Source organism: Maylandia zebra, linkage group LG13 (assembly GCF_041146795.1).
Source record: "Maylandia zebra isolate NMK-2024a linkage group LG13, Mzebra_GT3a, whole genome shotgun sequence".
Taxonomy (NCBI): domain Eukaryota; kingdom Metazoa; phylum Chordata; class Actinopteri; order Cichliformes; family Cichlidae; genus Maylandia; species Maylandia zebra.
The window spans coordinates 31,106,299-31,124,580 of record NC_135179.1 but is presented as its reverse complement, the minus strand read 5'-3'; the positions used below and the strand labels follow the sequence as shown (position 1 = coordinate 31,124,580).

At 41.9% G+C, this 18,282-nt stretch overlaps 1 protein-coding gene and 1 long non-coding RNA gene across 3 annotated transcripts in view; one reads left to right on the top strand and one right to left on the bottom strand.

Annotated features, from left to right (window-relative positions):
• The window catches only part of LOC101487477 (uncharacterized), a 56,480-nt gene that overhangs the window by 20,047 nt on the left and 18,151 nt on the right, over positions 1-18,282 (top strand). The window lies entirely within an intron of this gene.
• LOC143421831 (uncharacterized) lies at positions 9,541-13,318 on the bottom strand. The gene is made up of 2 exons (XR_013101434.1): positions 11,838-13,318; positions 9,541-11,806 (listed from the first exon to the last, which is right to left on the bottom strand). It is a non-coding gene; the product is annotated as an uncharacterized LOC143421831 (long non-coding RNA).

The window sequence follows — 18,282 nt, the reverse complement described above, 5'->3', positions numbered from 1 at the left end:
CAAGTGCCAAGCCGCACGTGTGTTTGTTTGGGAAGCAGCCAGCGGGTAATGGAGCCAGCGCGTAATGGAGGAAATGAGTGTGCCGACTAGAAAAATCAACCGAGCGTGACCGAAGAGAAAACAGATGATGGTTCCAATGCCGGAGAGATTGTCGAACGGAAGAGCCATAGAAGTTCCGTAGTGTGAAGGTATTTCGGCTATTTCAAGTCTGACAAAAAACAGAGTAGCGTGCACTGTAAATTGTGCCGAAAGCAAGTCTGGAAATACAATAAACTGGTGCATGCGTCACACTGTGCACCACGTTATTGTTTCGGTGAAATGAATTTCTACAATACTGTTAATTCTACACTCTGCAGTGTTTAAATGCTTACATATACACACAGTTACTGTCCCTCCACACATACGACTCGGTTCTGCTTCTATGCCCCAGCTTTGTTTACTTTTTCCCACCGAGGCTTCTAGACTTCTGATTGGCCAACATTTCTGCACGGTTAGGAATCTAGCGCCACCTGCTGCTTTGGCATGTTCATAGCAGCGTTTTCCTTCATTTCTGCCTTTATGTGTGGACGGGATTATTTTTTAAAACAAAAACGGAAAATCTCCGTTTTCAAAAATACCCGTGTACGTGTGGACGTAGCCTCAGTCTCTGACTGGAAGCGCTAATTCGTCATTCGGCTTTTGTCAGCCTAAAGTAACTGTTAAAACTGTTTGAAAAGCTCAGCTATACAACAAGGAGAGATTGAGAATTTCCTTTTAGTTCTCAGTTTATTTGATATTGACAAAAGTTAGTCAGTTTTGTCTGTTCTTCTGTAAAACAAACTAAGATTTATTTTTAGAATTAATATTTTGTTTCTAAGTGGAATTGACAATTTAGTCTGTTTTGTTTGTTCTATTTTGAAACTTAAACGCTTTAGTGGCTGCCTTTTGTGTAGTTTGCAATATTTGCCTTTATTTATCTGAAAAAGTCTCATGTTCCTTAAGTACATCTACCCTGTTGAACTTATTATGGGAAATAAATATTTAAATAAAAACAAGCTGCTGATTATTTCACATTTTACTTGTGAGCAACGGCACATTTAAATCTTACAAATATAGTTATTTGGCTTATATCGTGATAGATATCGTTATCGCCTGAAATGAAAAAAACATATCGTGATATGAAAAAATCTCATATCGCCCAGCTCTATGGGAAACTGAGAAAAATAGAACCTGCTGTGTATAACTTCTACATGTAAAGGCCTGGTTATTTCTGCAGAAATGGCCTAACAGAGACATTATCTTGAATTATTTCCAGAATTACTCTTGAGGAACTTGGCAAAAGAGATGAAGGAATAAAATTCACTTTGCTCCCTTAGCTATGCTATTGGTGTTAGGGATTATGAATATAAGTATTTGGTTTGCAGCAATGTAGTTCCAGGAGTAAAGCAATACTTTATGGCAACTATAAGAGTTGGAAAATGAGCACTGAAAAGGAGTTGCGGAATTGGATGGCACTAATTTCATATTAGAGCTAATGGTACTTTTAATTATTTTGTAAATATTCCATTCTAGCCTGAGATGTTTGATTTCATAATTTGACGTAACATTTGTTACTACAAGGATGAAACCTACATCTGATCGTCTTTCATCTCCACAGAGAGAGAAAACACATAGGGTGGAGATGAGTGGTATGTTTGGATGAAGATTCAGCAAGCCAAAATGAAGGGAGATTTCACTGCCTCAATCTGAATTCCTTCTTTGGGGGGAAAGGGAAGGGAATGGGAAGTTTGGAATGGAAAGTCAGTGCAAGCTAAGCCTCTACAATCTGCCCAATTTAGTGTTTGTGTGTGTAAGAGCAGTCTGTCATCTGTCGTTGAATAAAAACTGTCTGACGACTAACTAGTGCATGACGCATGCTGATAGACTGACGCAGGCTGTGAGTATTTACCTTGGTGATGTGTCATAAGAGCTGTGTGCCAAGCTGAAGGTCGCTGTGCCGTTCATGATCACTGTGAGTAACTGGGTAAAACAAACATGCATCTATACCTTCTTCCAATTACTTCCTATTCATTCTTTGTAGAAATTACACTAGTCTTTCATTAAGTGTTTCACACATATATATATATATATATATACTGGCCAAAAGTTTGAAGTCATTTTAAAGTTTATTTATTTATGAAACAAAAATATTTGACTTCATCAAATATTTTTTTCTTACTGGTAAATACAGCTAATGTAGATTTATGATCTTGACTACAACTTTATTGACATTCTTTATTGCTTTCATACTGGTGACCAAGTATCTTTATGCTTTCAGCTGGGAGCAATACCAGGCTGCAGTACATGAAAAATTATTTCACTTAGTATTATGTGTTAATCTGACTATCATATTGCTCATTAACTGGATTCCAGGTTCCACCCCATTCTATCTTCTGCCTGTCTTCCACCAGTCTTCGCCTTACGGATGCACAACAAAGTCTTTCAACTACAAAGAATGAAAAAAGTTTATTAGGGGACAGACTAGGGGTGGGCGATATAAACCATATACAATAGAAACGATATAAATTTGGCCAGCTATAGAGATTTTGACTATATCGCTCTATCGCGATAGCGCATGTTGATTATGTCATCAAGCTGCGCCTGTTTTGGTCGAAAGCATCGCAGCGGCTATAACCATTATCATCTGCAAATTATGGCGGGCGACAGTCACAGCAAAGAGATGAAGCACTTTTGAAATATGGGGAAAGCCAAAAACTACGCTTCCTCCACTTCCGTAACATTGATTCATTAATGTTGAATTCTCTCGCAGCTGTTCTATTCCCATGTTGTTGCAGTATATTAATAACTAACCTCGTATTGTGGATGAATAATCTCAATTGTTCTCCTGACTGAAGTTTGGCCCGTGTATAGCATCCTGCTATGCGATTGCATTTGTCCCTGACCACCAGAATCCCTCACGTTAACTTTTATGGAGTGGAAAAAAAGTTGCCGTTCATCCTCCAGCTTCACTGTGCTAATGTTATGCTAACATAGCTGTTAGCTAGCAATCACGTAGCACAACATTATATACCAGGTAGTCCAACTTCAGTAACCCTGCAAACGCCACTGCTGTTTAGTTTTCTGTCTTCATTTATGTTGGAAGTGGTAGCAGAGCTGTACGTTTTAATTCGTTTCAAAAATCTCTCAGTCAGAACATGGTATGAAATGTTTAGGTTTAAACTAGCGAGCTAACTTCCTGTTAACTTCTAACTGCGTTAAATTTAATAAATTCTGTTTTCATGGATGCATGGTTGTAAAACGTAATTGTTACACCCGATAAAGCAGCAACGTTGATGATTTAATTAAAGATGAGAGAATTTAGACCGTTTTTAACTCTTAGTGTTCGTTTGACTTTGGGACCTGAAATGGACGGAGTTTTGGACCCAGATTACTCCGCGAAGCTCCTCACTACGGCAGCCGTAATGCTCTGACAATCCATCAAGCAGTGCGGCTTACCAAAGTTGTACTAAAACATTTTTTAACAGATTTCTGCACGCCAAAATCAGTTCGAGGTCAGTAAGTACAACCAGAATTCAAACATAAGGAACACTCTCAATTTTTGAGAAAATTAAAGGATTTTCAGTGTGCCTTATAGTGCGGAAAATACGTTATACAGAAGAAAAGAATATATCGTGATATATATCGTTACCGCACATGCTTCAAATTATATCACGATATGAATTTTAGGCCATATCGCCCAGCCCTAGGACAGACCATCTCTAAAAATGCACTGTTACCTTAAATTCAATTTTAAAACCAGGCTAACAGAGAAACACCCACTCTTTGTTTCTTCGTCTCTGGTTTTGAGATGATGAATCAGTGCACAAGCATTGCAAATTTCTTCCAATCTCATTAGTTTGTTTGCACTGTTTTGTGGAGGGAGCGAGTGCAGGGAATTGTATGCACATCTGGGCATGTTAAATGCAGAGATGCTAACATGAAACTACATTGGGGTTAGTGATGATATAGTAATAATAATATTAATTATCTAGACTGGTAAAATATGCTTGAATGCTGTGATTGCCATCCATTGTCCATTGACACAACCCTACTACACTCAACAAAAATATAAACGCAACACCTTTGTTACTGCTCCCATTCCCCATGGGATGGACGTAGAGACCTAAAATTCATTCCAGATACACAATATAACCATCCCTCCCAAACAGTGGTCATAAATCAGTCCAAATGTGTGGTAGTGGGCACATCTGCTATATTGAGATAATCCATCCCACCTCACAGGTGTGCCACATCAGGATGTTGATCTGACATCATGAGTAGTGCACAGGTGTACCTCAGACTGCCCACAACAAAAGGCCACCCTGGAATGTGCAGTTTTGTCTCACAGCAAAATGCCACAGATGCCACAAGCAATGAGGGAGCGTGCAATTGGCATGCTGACAGCAGGAATTTCAACCAAATCTGTCGCCCGTGCATTGAATGTTCATTTCTCAACCATAAGCCGTCTCCACAGGCGTTTCAGAGAATATGGCAGCACATCCAACCGGCCTCACAACCGCAGACCTCGTGTAACCACACCAGCCCAGGACCTCCACATCCAGCAGGTTCACCTCCAAGATCGTCTGAGACCAGCCACCCAGACAGCTGCTGGAACAATTGGTTTGCACAACCAAACAATTTCTGCACAAACTGTCAGAAACCGTCTCAGGGACGCTCAACTGCATGCCCGTCGTCCTCATCGGGGTCTTGACATTTTGACACAAGATGGCGCGGCCACGTCCAGACGCCTTCCTGACCGCTCCGCTCCGACTATCCACTTTTCTTGTTTTTTACCTATTTTTTGCTCTGGTTTACATCCCAAAATCCTCTAGTCTTATAGTATACGACAGCGGATCACTTGTAAACTGGCCGCCAGAGATTCTACGCGGCGCGGAAAACAACAAAGGACGGGCCGCTCATCCGAGGCGCAGAACAAAGAAGCGCCGGGGAAAACGCGCTGGTATTAGGAACAGACTGAGACAGCAGGCGCATCGCGCACCACTGCCCAGTATCCTACTGGCCAATGTACAATCCATGGAGAACAAGCTCGATGACCTAAGAGCAAGGGTCACCTTCCAACGTGACATGAGGGACTGCAACATTCTGTGCTTCACGGAGACATGGCTGACCCCCACCATGCTGGACCAGGCCGTAACTCCGTCGGATTCATTCTTTGTGCTCCGCGCGGACAGAACGGCAGAGTCGAACAAAACCAAAGGTGGGGGAGTGTGTTTCATGATAAACAGAAAGTGGTGTGATGCCAGGAGCATTTCTACTCTCTCCAGCGGCTGCTCGCCACATCTGGAGTTCCTGAGCATTAAGTGCCGCCCTTTCTATCTGCCCCGTGAGTTCACCTCAGTCATCGCCACGGCGGTCTACATCCCACCCCAAGCGGACACAGGTATGGCTTTGTCCGAATTACATGATGTGCTGAGCTCGCTTCAAAACAAGGACCCGGGCGCAGCCCTCATTGTAGCAGGAGACTTTAACAAAGCGAACCTCAGACAAGTCATGCCAAACTTTTACCAGCATGTCTCGTGTCCAACGAGAGGGGATCGGATTTTGGATCACTGCTACACGCCATACAAGCAGGGCTACAAAGCTGTCTCACACCCGGCTTTTGGGAAGTCTGACCACAACGCCATCTTCCTCATTCCCCAGTATAAACAAAGCATATGGAGGGAAGACATGACCAAGAGGGAGGTAAAATGGTGGACTGCCCAATCAGAAGCTACGCTACAGGACGCACTCAACGACGTCGACTGGGACATGTTCAGAGCATGCGCAGTCGACATCAACGAGTTTACGGAAGTAGCAGTATGCTTCGTCAATATGCTAGCGGAGGAGATTATCCCCACTGCGAGAGTCACCACATTCCCAAACCAGAAACCGTGGATGGACAGATCGATCCGCACTGCCGTAAACGCCAGGACCGCCTCCTACAACGCGGGTCTCGCCACTGGCGATATGAGCGCCTACAAAGCGGCCTCATACGGCGTGCAGCGCGTGGTGAGAGATGCCAAACGCCGGTACCGGGAACGTGTGGAGTCCCGCTTCCACCAGGGTGACACACGGAGTATGTGGCACGGACTACGCACCATTACGGACTACAAAGCCAGGGACACTGCGCCGATCAACGCCGACTCTGCATTCACCAACGAGCTGAATCGGTTCTACGCCCGTTTCGAGGTTAGCCAGGCGGCTAATGCTATCTACTGCCTGACTACCGAGGACAGTGACGTCATCAGCGAGAGACCGGTGACCAGCATCGCGGAGCATGATGTCCGAGCGGCACTGAGGAGAGTGAACATAAGGAAAGCGGCGGGGCCAGACGGCATCACCGGCCGTCTGCTGCGCTGCTGTGCTGACCAGCTAGCAGGTGTGTTCACTTACATCTTCAACGAGTCCCTGGCGAAGTCTGTGGTCCCCACATGCTTCAAAAGATCCACCATCATCCCTGTGCCCAAGAACAGCAAACCCTCATCCCTGAACGATTACCGGCCAGTTGCACTGACCTCGGTAGTAATGAAGGTGTTTGAGAGGCTGCTGAAGAACATCATCTCCCCCTCCATCCCAGACACCACAGATCCGCTGCAGTTCGCCTACAGATCCAACAGATCCACAGAGGATGCCATCGCCCACGTCCTACACACCACTCTCAGCCACGTGGACAAGAAACAGGGTAACTATGTGCGAATGCTGTTTGTTGATTACAGTTCAGCGTTTAACACAATAGTGCCCTGCAGACTGTTCACAAAGCTGAGGGATCTGGGACTTAACAGCCGTCTGTGTGCATGGGTGTTGGACTTCCTCACTGGCAGAACTCAGGTGGTGAGGGTGGGCAGGTGCTTCTCCAACAGCATCACCATCAACACAGGAGCACCTCAGGGATGTGTCCTCTCACCACTGCTCTACTCCCTCTACACTTCAGACTGTGTGGCCACCCATGGCTCCAACACCATTGTGAAGTTTGCTGACGAAACAGTGGTGTTGGGTGCCATCTCCAACAACGATGAGGCGGCCTACATGGATGAAGTGAAGAATCTGGCATCGTGGTGCCAGGACAACCACCTCCAGCTGAACGTCAGCAAGACCAAGGAGCTGGTGGTGGACTTCAGAAGGGGTCAGCACAGAGACTACAAGCCCATCATCATCAATGGAGCTCCAGTGGAGAGGGTGCAGTCCTTCAAGTATCTTGGTGTCCACATCTCCTCAGACCTGACATGGGCTGCTCACATTCAGGTCCAGACCAAAAAGGCTAGGCAGCACCTGTATCACCTACGACAACTGAGGAAGTTCAGGGTCTCTCCAAAGATCCTCAGGATTTTCTATACAGGCGCTGTGGAGAGCATCCTCACACAGAACATGACATCGTGGTTTGGGAACAGCTGTGTGAAGGACCAAAAAGCTCTCCAGAGAGTGATCCGTACAGCAGAACGCTGCTGCAGGATTGCTCTCCCCCCGCTTCAGGACACCTACACCAGGAGATGCCGGACTAGAGCAGCGCAGATACTGAAGGACCCGTCCCATCCAGGCAACAAACTGTTCCAACTTCTGCAATCTGGTAGAAGGTTCCGCATCTTCCGGGCAAGGACAGAGAGACTCAAGAGGAGCTTCTATCCCCAAGCCATCCGTGCCCTAAACACACACACCCGCCCTCTCACATCATCTATAATTGACTGAGACAGGACTCTCTTCCAGACACTAAACCAAGGCACAATGTACATTTCAATTCCTTTAATTTTAAATATGTTTATATTGTCTATCCTGTAAAATAGTCAGATGTCTATTCATATTAATGTACAGAATTCACCTGCTTGCTGCTACTACTGCACATTCACCCTGTGTATATACTATATGTATGTATATATATATATATAATGTTCTTCCTCTACACCCCCCCCCAATTTTTGCACATGTCGAGGAGTGTGTCAGGCTACATTTCACTGTGTGTTATACTTGTATAACTATGCATGTGACAAATAAAGAACCTTGAACCTTGAACCTTGAACCTGACTCCAGCTCGTCGCCGTAACAGACTTGTGTGGGCAAATGCTCACATTCGATGGCGTCTGGCACGTTGGAGAGGTGTGCGCTTTACGGATGAATCATGGTTCACATTGTTCAGGGCAGATGACAGCTGAGAATGTCCCAGTTCTTGCATGGCCAGCATACTCACCGGACATGTCACCCATTGAGCATGTTCGGGATGTGCTTGACCGGCGTATACGACAGCGTGTACCAGTTCCCACGAATATCCAACAACCTCGCACAGCCATTGAAGTGGAGTGGACCAACATTCCACAGGCCACAATTGACAATCTGATAGACTCCATGCGACGATGTGTTGCACTGCATGAGGCAAATGGTGGTCACACCAGATACTGACCGGTTCTGGGTCCCCAGACCCCCAATAGCGCAAAAAACTGCACATTCCAGGGTGGCCTTTTGTTGTGGGCAGTCTGAGGTACACCTGTGCACTACTCATGATGTCAGATCAGCATCCTGATGTGGCACACCTGTGAGGTGGGATGGATTATCTCAATATAGCAGATGTGCCCACTACCACACATTTGGACTGATTTGTGACCACTGTTTGGGAGGGATGGTTATATTGTGTATCTGGAATGAATTTTAGGTCTCTACGTCCATCCCATGTAGAGATGGACCGATCCGATATTACGTATCGGTATCGGTCCGATACTGACCTAAATTACTGGATCGGATATCGGAGAAAAATAAAAAATGTAATCCGATCCATTAAATATCACGAAAGCACCTCACAAAACTTGCAACACGCCGTAACTCACCTCAGAACGTTAGCAGTCGGAGCAGTATGCATCACGTGATAGAGCGGCTGTGGCATGCGGGACCTGTCGGTGGTCTGGATAGCATGTGGAGCTTCGCTAGCAACCTGGCATTTCATCTCCGACAAAGTTATCCCCGAGAGAAGTAAAGCAAGTGTGTAAGTCCATCTCTGAATGTTTGTAAAGCATTCCCACGTTAAGCTTAACAAGCGACTGCCTCTTCTTGCTGCTACTTCAATCATGAAACTGCTTAATGATCAGCTGATCGGCTTTTCTGTCAGGAGTCCATGTCTCTAGTTTGCTTTTGGCCCACTTTGCACCAGAAAGAGGAAACCAGCGGCTGAACAACAGCAGCACGTTTAAGCTTGATAAGCTGTTGTTAGAATGTATTTAATATTTCTTTCTACACCAGGATCTTTTTCTACGTAGCTGACGCTGGTAACTGTGCAGGGGCGGATCTAGCAAAGTTTAGCCAGGGGGGCCGATAGGGCATTAACAGGGAAAAGGGGGCACAAAGACATACTTTTCTTTCTTATTCTCATTTAAAATGTCTAGCTTTTAATAAATAATTATCTGACACCCAAAGTTTTAATTTGATGTAAAATGAATAGAAGTCAATTACTGTATATAGTAACTATTAAGTCTAATATACCCTAGTAAGTGTTAAGATTCAAAATTGAGGAGGGAGAGTACACACCACCCATGGTCCAGTAGGTCTTTGGTCAAACAATGATTTTAATGAATACACGCGTGGGAAGACACTCTGTACGCAGACAGCCAGTAGTCCTCGACTTAATCAAAGCATGAACAGATATTTTATAGCATCAGGGTTTGTTTACTGACGCCCCTTCATACGTCACAGACAGGATATATACATACGTCAAATCAAAACCACAATAACCTTTTAACACAGTTTAAAAGAACATCGTCTTCCATCTTCATAACAGGTGCATCCTGTCACTGCCGGATGCTCGCTTGTCATCTTGACACCTCAGCAGCAGTTCTGCGACAAACTCTTGTTGCAACATCAGCAAAACATAATTAAACTTTCCCCCATAAATGAATCTAACTAAAAGTGTGTGTGTGTCTGCGTCTGTGTGCTAACCACAATTGCACCCTGTTTCACCTCGCGACTAGCTCCTGACCCCTCACCAGACAGAGAGACAGAAACCACTCTCGTATATGTAATAATCGAACTGAAACTATGGATCTGACTTTTACTAAATAAATGTTTTAATCAAGAACCTCTACTAAACATAATAACTGTGTGCATAAGCATCTTAAGGCCTTCTTAAAGCTATCTGTTACTTTGTTAAAGCAATGATCATACTGCAGATTATATTATGCTGGTCAAATACTTTTGTTCATCCCCACAATCCCCCTTTCGACCTCTGGAACACCAGAGGTCGCAATACATTGTGTCCTCGCTCAGCAAATCAGACAACCTCATGTCATCTAATTGGTCCGGTAATAAACACCAGCTCCCCTTCGAGAACACTCCATGTGTAAGCTTAGGTTTTCTCGGTCCCTCTCTGCAGGCCTCGAGATCTCCAGGATCCTTGCCCCTCCTGTGGACGCCGAGATCGATCTTCTGCAAAGGAAACAAAACACCTTTTCCTGCATCTCCCTAACTTATCCTATTTGGGACTCTTTAATCAAAAGCCTGATCCTAATTATCTTCTTAACTTATTGACTTGTATTTATATATATTCTTCAACGTTACTCATCACCTTAAAACTCTTTAAGCCCTGCTTTCACGTCCGGTTGCTCGCTCTATTTTCCCTTATCTGATCATCAACATCCTGTGCACAAATTGTCGCTGCTGCAAGTTCCTCTGCTCCAAAAGAAAACAACCACTTTAATCAATTAAGTTTAAGCATATAAGCAATTACTCCTGTATACATTTCATCATAGCTAAATGCTGCCTTGAAACAATTCCTATATGTTAACTTCATTTTAACCTCACATTTCCTATGTTATAACCCGTTTTGGTATAGCCTTTTTATTTCATTTTGCTCCTTTTAATGTAACAATACCTTCTAATTCTACTTTATCAGACTTAACCAAAATATATGCTTTCCTTCCTCTTTGGTCCTTCTTTAAGTTCAGTTAAAAGCTAAATGAATTTAAGGCCTTTTGCCTGGAATCAATACTGTCATGTGTGTTTCTTAACTCTGTGTCTGTAAGCGTGTGCAATCCTTCATGAACTCATATTATCCTCACAGTAGATTGGCTAATCATAGCGCTAGCCAAAGGCTCGTGACCCTCCAGAGACAAATTTGAGCCACAACTCCTTTAAAAGCACAAAATGCAATATGTATAAAAATCATTTCTATTTATAAGCTCCCCCTTTATCCTAAAAATACCTCCTATGTAATATCTGTATGTGTAAGCCTACATTATAACCACTTCTTCTAAAAATCAAAAAAGAAATCAAAGCTGTTCTACCCCTTCAACCCTCACTAATTTTCCCTCTAAGATTTATTCACAGCTTTGAAAAACCGGCATTGTATCTTCTAAACAGGATTCAGTTCTGTCATGGTCCTGGGCCATGCTGGCCCAGTATTCTTGGTTCCTTGTATTTTCGCTCCTTATTTAGGCCAGGTTTTCTGAGGTGTCCTGTTTAGTGTTCCCTAAGTGTTTTTTCCCTTTGTGACTCTTACCCCCTTGTGCCCCTCTGTGTATTTATGAGCTCTCGTCTCTCTTTGTGTTTATTCCATGTTTTCCCCCAGCCTGTTATGTCTGTGTTCTCCCCGTGCTTTCTCTCCTCCTGTCTGAACCTCTGTGTACTTCCTGTTTTACTTTGACAGTCTCTCGTCAGTATGCGTAATGTTGTGTTCACTCCTGCCCTGTCTCGTTATGTTTATCAGTATCCCCTGTGTTCCCCACCTGTGTGTAATCTCCCTGTGTTCTCTGGGTGTATTTAAGTTGTGTCTTCTGTTATGGTAGTTGCTGGTTCGTCTGTGTTGTTTCCCCTCGGTCTCCCTGCGTCTCTTGTGTATTTCCCCGGACCTCCCTGCATCCTCGTTTCTGGTTTGTGTTATTAGCTTACCCAATTTAGGTTTCCGGTTTCTTGTTTTTCCACCAGTGCTGTTTTGTGCCCACCGTTGTAAATAAATATTCACCTACACCAGAGCTGCCGCCTTTTGGGTCCTTTTCTACAACTCCACACGGCTTGCAACCGTGACAAGTTCACTTTAATCCTTTAACCTTAACTTAAAAATAACAGTTTCAGTTTTACCATATCCAAATGATCAAAAACCCAAAAGGTCCTGAAATGATCCTAAATTATTAAACAATTAAATTAATAAACCCTAAACCCCCCTTTATCTTGATACATTTCATGTGTCAAGATACTATACAAAACTTAAAAATGCTCAGTTTCCCCACTCATGATCCAATGTATGTCATAAAATAAACTTAAAACAGAACAGTTATCAGTCATGTGTTTCTACAATTAATGGTAACTGAATTACATCAAAAAATATTTCCCCTTTAGCATTTGGCATTCTCCCAACAATATACTATAATCCCATAATCTAACCCCAGTCAACAAAACAGAAATTTTCTCTGGTAAAAACAAATTGTTTGTCCACATTAATTCATCCTCACTCACATTCAGTCACACATTCACTCACATGCAGTCACACCATGTATTTGCTGATAGTGGAGCTTCCCGCACGATCAGATACTCCACCCTCAGCAAAATGAGCTCAGTCATTTTATACTTTCCATAGGAAAATATTTCTTTATGCTTTTGGACTGGATTGACTCGCATAAAATCCTTTTTACAGGGACTTACGACCTGAATAGTCCCCACAGGTAGCTCTCCTCAGCCAATTGTAATCTGGAAAGCCGCCTTATATTTGCTCTTCCCGACAATTTTCAGCGCTGTTATTCACTGTTGCAGGCCTGCTTAAAACAGAAATGAAAAATAGAGCTGATTGTTAGCTCATAAAAACAAAACAAAGTCACCTGACAGGTTTTCTTTAAGTGCACTGTTACAAAATAATGGGCCCCTCCCGGACATGTCCATGTTTCCTAAAACTCCCTCTATTAAAAACAAAAATAACAACAACAACCTACCTGACAGAATCAACCCATCACCACAACAACCTTAAACACACAAGTCTTGCCACCACATAATTTCACCTCCTCAATACACCAAAAGTCTCATTAAAACCACACAATTTGCACACAAAAATCACCCCCTTATGCTCTGTAACATACTTCAATTCAGCATAAAACATAACCCCCTTTGTCATATGGCTTCTTCTATTCCTCAATTACAAACACAAATGTATTTTATTAAACATTCACACCATTGTATCATTCATACAAAATAGCAAGCTGTTCTTCATTGCATATGTTTGTGTTCTTAGCCAGGTTTAATCTCTATCTCTGCATTAAACTCCATGAGCTTGTCTTGTCTTTATAAGGTTAATGCATTTTCTGTTTGTGTATGTGAATTTGCATATGTTGCTTTTGCAGTGTGTCAGACTCATTCATAATTTCGCCCTTAAACAGTCAATTTTCTCCTCCCCAAATTTACTAACCCAAATTCTGATTTCCTACCTTAAATAGCATTCCTGCTCCTCAGCCAGAAGTTAGGGCTCCACTTGCCACTTTCCACCTCCACCTTAGCCCAGCGGCTTTACCCCTTGAGGTCCCATCCTCTTCACTTCATCTCACCAGTGAGTCGGAGCTCACCGGGACTGAGTGAGGCGAATAATCGTGACTGTGCCTGCCTTAGGTTGTCCCAGGGTTTCGAGGTGGGATCTTACCCGTCATGGGCTATCCAGCCTTCCATGCTCGCCTGATACGGGGCCCAAGTGGGCAGGGGAGGGAACACACTGGCTCTGAAAATTAAAGGAGTGTAAGCTGCTTCCTTCATTGCATCTTATATTAAACTATCTCACTTCTGACTCCTTCCTAGAATAATTTCACATATGGCACTTTGTGTATGTGTGTTTTCTATTCATTAATGTAATTGTCAGTTATTTTCTCTCTTCATTTTACTTTTTTATCTCTTTGTTTGTGACGTTCTACTTTAGTTCTACTAAACCTTTATGTAAAAACAATACTCCCTTATTTCACGCACACACTCTACATTTTGCCTACGCACACACTTCTCTCTCAGACTTCCTCTGTTCACACATCACCTTGCACTCACTCTACTATCAACTTTCATAGTGTTATTATTATTTAGTATTTTGTACACCTCACACAGAATCATTCAAATCGAGTACTCACAGCATTCACATCACAACCTTCAACTTTCACTTTCGATCCTGCAAGACGCAGAGATGGACATCTCCTTCACCTAACATAAAACTAAATTACCATATCAACATACAATTACTGAAATTCAAACTCAAATACACCGTTTGTTTTAATAAAGTCAAAGAGTACACAGGTGTACCAAGTGTATGTACTTATGTGTTTTAAACTGAAAGAAAAAGAAACTCAAACTCTTATAACATCACTCATGCCTCTCTCAAATTAAAAACACTTTCAAACTTTAAAACCTCCTACTTTACATCACCAAAGAAATACCTCTCACACCTTTATTCATCATGTCAAAGCTTTCTCCATTTTGCACAGCCTGCCACATGTTTAACAAAAAATCGCTGCCCGAGAAGGCTCCCACATATCAAGGTGGTCGTTCTCACAAATTTCCAGCAGACCCTCAAATAAACAAAAACAACGACCCAGGCAGGCTTCCAGTTCAGCCTCCTCAATTTCTATGCACACCGAAAACTCATGGGGAGATTCTTCTGTCTCCCCGTGTCCTACACAATTCACCTCCAAATGATCCCCTACAATTGAAATTTCAGTGTGGAATGACGCAGAGATTAACATTCCCTTATTTATTTACTATATGTAACCTGAATTTTTCTCTCTCTTATCAAATAACAAAGGTTATCTTTAAAATTTGTTATTGAACTACTAATTAAGTTGCTTTTTATGGTATCAATGGTAAACTACCCCTAAAAAGTCCACTTCATTGCGTGTTCATTGAGATACTTCTATTAAGGCTATTTAACAAGTTCAATTTACACATATTCATTAATCTGTCACGCTTATTAGTGGCTCATGGTTACTTAAAACCTATGTCTGACTTGACCACAGAGTTAGAGTATCATTCAATCCTCTCAGGATGACCACTCCACTTACTCTGCATCCAGTCAGCTCATGAATTAACAACACTTGCAGACTGTAACCCTTTTATTTTTTGTTTATGCCTTCAAATCCACCTTAAATCTTCTTACCTAAACGTTGGTTTTAAACACAAACAATTCTTATATTCTATTTTGAAACGCTGTCACCATTCATATATTTACAATGTTATTATTTACTAAGCCAGCATTTTAATCGCAGACATTTATCCACATTTGCAAACAATAGTTATAGGGCTGAATAATCACACAAAACCGAAAGCATAGTCCTCTCATGCGCTCTGCATCAGCTGCCTCATTTGCATGCACACACACTCTTCATCTAAGAATAGTAGCAGGAAGTCAGTACATTGCTGACTCGACCCACAGAGATCTTTTTTTATTACAGAGACGTCTTATATTTACAACCACTGTCAGATCTGTCAGCTTTAGCGCCTAGACAATTTTAGACAAATTTAAAATAACCGCCCAGCGGATAAACTCCCTGAGTTTTTTGCGACCAATTAACCAGTATCAAGACTTTAACTGTTTCTGGCCTCATTTCTAAAATCCCTAACTCAATTTAAAAGTGTCCAACACCCAAGGTCCAACCTTTGCTGCCCAAAAAAGCGCAGATACCGTTCCAAACGGTAAGGAGACTCTAACTCCTAGTTATTCTGGAGTGCCCCAAGCTCCACAGTGACCAACTGACTATCCCTCTTCGAGGACAATGTCTAAGCGTCCTTGACATTGGCAAGCGTTACCTCTGAGCACTGCGCTTCCTAGCAGACTCGAACTGCCGTTCTAGAATAATTTATAATACTTTGAAACAACAATCAACACCCGAAACAAGTGTATAACTGAGGCAGGTGCAACCTAGTGGTCAATGGAGACTCCAACTCACAAAATGACCGCTCAGGTCCACTCTTATGACCAAATTTGGACTCTAACCAACACAATAACCAATTCCCTACCAAACTACTTGAGACTCTAACTCAATTTCTTTGGGACTTCAACCCAGTATTTAAACTTTTCTTATCAGACTCTTAACTGCTTTCATTTCTTCTTAGCAGAACTCTAACTGCTTCAACTCATGAGATTTTCATCAAAATCAAAACAGACATCCACCAGTAACTTCAGTGAGTAGACTTAAATTTTATCATGTCCAATTTGGCACACTTTGGAAATAATTCAACAGGTAGTGCCTTACCTTTTGGATAAGCCGGCTTATGCCCACTCACTTCGACCACTGGAATTCATGTCTGCCCGTCAGACCACCTCAGAGACCACCAAATTTCTCCATCTAAACCTCCAATTCTCCCTCCTCAACCACCGGACGAAGCCCCCAAATGTTAAGATTCAAAATTGAGGAGGGAGAGTACACACCACCCATGGTCCAGTAGGTCTTTGGTCAAACAATGATTTTAATGAATACACGCGTGGGAAGACACTCTGTACGCAGACAGCCAGTAGTCCTCGACTTAATCAAAGCATGAACAGATATTTTATAGCATCAGGGTTTGTTTACTGACGCCCCTTCATACGTCACAGACAGGATATATACATACGTCAAATCAAAACCACAATAACCTTTTAACACAGTTTAAAAGAACATCGTCTTCCATCTTCATAACAGGTGCATCCTGTCACTGCCGGATGCTCGCTTGTCATCTTGACACCTCAGCAGCAGTTCTGCGACAAACTCTTGTTGCAACATCAGCAAAACATAATTAAACTTTCCCCCATAAATGAATCTAACTAAAAGTGTGTGTGTGTCTGCGTCTGTGTGCTAACCACAATTGCACCCTGTTTCACCTCGCGACTAGCTCCTGACCCCTCACCAGACAGAGAGACAGAAACCACTCTCGTATATGTAATAATCGAACTGAAACTATGGATCTGACTTTTACTAAATAAATGTTTTAATCAAGAACCTCTACTAAACATAATAACTGTGTGCATAAGCATCTTAAGGCCTTCTTAAAGCTATCTGTTACTTTGTTAAAGCAATGATCATACTGCAGATTATATTATGCTGGTCAAATACTTTTGTTCATCCCCACATAAGCTATAGTACTTTTTCCTTTGGGAAGGTACCATCTGTGCAGTCTGCAATTTTGTTGAAGAAAGATGTTGAATCTATTTAATATTTCTTGAAAAATAATTGATTTCTGTGCATTTTTTTCCACACTGCATCAAATTAAGGTTGATTACGTCGATTAAGCATCATGAGGTGGCGCGTGAGGGGTGGTTCCCTATTTTTTATTTATTTATTTTTGTTGTTGCTGGGAGTTGGAACCCTATTAGTTAGGTTGCTTAATATTTATGCTAAGTACTCTTTAAAATACCAGAATAGGGAGGATGGTGTAGGTTTAAGTTTATTAGATTGATCAGTATTGCTGAACTATGAAATATTTTTTTTTTGCATACAGGTATAACAGAATAGCTTTAGTGTAGTTGTTGTTTTAAACTTGAGTATGAACTTATACAAAATGCAGCAAGATATTTAAAAAAACAGTTTTGTTGATTAAAAAACACTATATCGGATTCATATCGGTATCGGCAGATATTCAAATTTATGATATCGGTATCGGTATCGGACATAAAAAAGTGGTATCGTGCCATCTCTAATCCCATGGGGAATGGGAGCAGTAACAAAGGTGTTGCGTTTATATTTTTGTTGAGTGTATATTACAGTCTCAACTTGAATAATGAAGGACTTTCATTTGAAACTTATATAATATTATATAATAATCCGTTCTTGGAAACAGAAACTGTTCCGCATGGAAAACTGCCAAAATAAAACAAACCAGTGCAAACAGACTAATGAGATTGGAAGAAATCTGCAATGCTTGTGTTTACGGCTAAGCAAAAGAACAAGTGCTTCAGAGTCTCAAGTTTGAGAAACAGGGAAGAAACAGATTTAGAATAATTCTGTTTTGCTAAGATATTCAAGGTCCTAAGAAATACATTGGAAGTGTGCATATTTCATGAATATGATGGTAATTCTGTGCTTTTTTCACTTTTACTCATTACTAAGTGTTATGTTAAGTAAAATGTTTTTCTGCACTTAACTGAATGTTTTAAATATCAAGGGGAAAAAGTCAAGATCAAGCTAATTCAAGTTGTGGGTCTTAATAATATCTCTCCATATATTTTCATTGTTTTAAAATTCACAAATCAAGAGAAAGGACTTTGGCTGTGTCCATATTGTGAACAAATCATACACATATATGCTTCTAATGTTTTTAATATAGATGTACTGGAACATGATATAAACATCTTTTCCGCCACACACT